Here is a 1,928-nt window from a genome sequence, read left to right as displayed (position 1 = left end):
TTGATCCAAAAAATTAATCAATGAATTAGATCATTTGACCAAATTCAAAGCCGAAGCAGAAGGGCGACGACGACGACGACGACGACGACGCGAGACTTGACTTTTTCTCAACTCTTTAAAGCTAGAAAAAGTACATATATATATATATATATATATATATATATATATATATATATATATATATATATATATATATATATATATATACCCATCAACAAATGAGCTTTCCTTCTCTAATATGGGACAATATTCCTTTGTAAATGAAGAAAATTTAAATTTTTTATTTCCCCCTTCATTTCCCATTCATACCATTTTGAACTAAAAACCCAACTAACCTTAGATCATAAGAATGAAAGAATCTTATTCTTCCCACTACAATCCATGATAATCTTTTTCATCATTCAACTAGCAACATAAAAATAAGATATTATGTTTGCTTGTTATTAACTACTACTATTTTTACCAAATAGATTTTCATACTTTTCAAACCTTTAATGTAAATATTAAATATCTCCTAAAGCTTGTTCCTGCGGGGACATCCAGTAAAATAAATCCAAAAACTTAAGAAAAACGAAATATTTATATGCAACTGATGATGTGTCGAATATAATTAACCTATTAAAAGCATTCTCTTGTTAGTTGTCGTAATTGTTATGGGAGCGAAAAGGACATGAAGGAAAAGCCTTTTCCATTTTATGATTCCCAATAGATCAAAGTTACGAGGTTCAAAGTTGAAGTGGAAATGGGAATCCTTCATTTAATTGGAACTTGGAATTGAGTTTTTTTAAAAATATTTTTTAAAACAGATATTCATGAACCTCGAATTAAGTAGTTCGTTTAAAAATAACTATTAAAAAGATATCACTCTAGAACTAAAAACTTAAAAGGATCTTGATACATTAGTTGGTTATTTGTTGGAAAACTTGTCATTCTTTAAATGAGATTTATTACACCTAATTAGGATTTGTTTGGTCAGGGAACAGTTATCTTGTGATTAGAATGACAAGATTATAATTCGGGAATTAAATAATGACAAAATTATTTATTAAACATACTTTCGTTGGTAGATTTTTGATTCATTCACGAAAAATGCGATATACAAAATATAATATAATATGTGTTTAATTTATATGGGTTAAATTGGAATAAATATTTATTTTTAATTGTAACTTTGTTTTTCTTTAAAAATTTTAGAAGAAAAGGTATAGAGAAAGACAAGTGTGTTATTTTGTTATTTTACGAGATAACTAATCCAGAGATTGTTATCCCTTAAAAAGTGAGGGATACTAATATACTACAAGTATGATATAAACAATCCCATAATTTCTAATCACGAAAAAATAGAATAATGTTATCCTTAAATTAATAGTTATTTTACCGAGCTAACTAAGCCAGAAATTATTATCCCTTAAAAAGTGAGGGATCATTAAATACTACAATTATGATATAAACAATTCCATAATTTCTAAAAATTTAGAACAACGTTATCCTTAAATTAATATTACTCCATTTTGCATGCGGAATAGAGTAACACCTAGTAGATCGTGAGCTTGTAGCTTTGGTTTGAGCTTAAATTTGTCTTACTTTTCCTTTTTTTTTTTTACACTTTGCCGCTTAAATTTTAAAATTTAAAAAGAAACGCCGTTGCCGGGGATCGAACCCGGGTCACCCGCGTGACAGGCGGGAATACTTACCACTATACTACAACGACTTCGTTGTTAAAATGTCTCACATAGTTCTATATTATTAAAAATGACAGTGTACAAAATTGTCAACGTATAAATTCAAACCTCCAACTGCTTTCTCGCAAAATGTAAATATCACCAAGGGTAAGTGGCACTTTTAACCAAAATGTTGTGATGTTCACCTCTTTTGCCCTTTGCCGAAGAAGTACGTAAGATTTTGTTATTGTTTAATCATTCGATATT

At 28.7% G+C, this 1,928-nt stretch overlaps 1 non-coding gene across 1 annotated transcript; it reads right to left on the bottom strand.

Moving 5' to 3' along the window:
• Positions 1-1,639: 1,639 nt before the first annotated feature.
• On the bottom strand, positions 1,640-1,711 carry TRNAD-GUC (transfer RNA aspartic acid (anticodon GUC)). Its single transcript has one exon. It is a non-coding gene; the product is annotated as a tRNA-Asp (tRNA).
• Positions 1,712-1,928: the final 217 nt, after the last annotated feature.

This window comes from Nicotiana tomentosiformis, chromosome 1 (assembly GCF_000390325.3).
Source record: "Nicotiana tomentosiformis chromosome 1, ASM39032v3, whole genome shotgun sequence".
Classification (NCBI taxonomy): Eukaryota; Viridiplantae; Streptophyta; class Magnoliopsida; order Solanales; family Solanaceae; genus Nicotiana; species Nicotiana tomentosiformis.
Note: the sequence above shows the minus strand (reverse complement) of the source record. Positions and strands in the feature narration are given on the sequence as shown.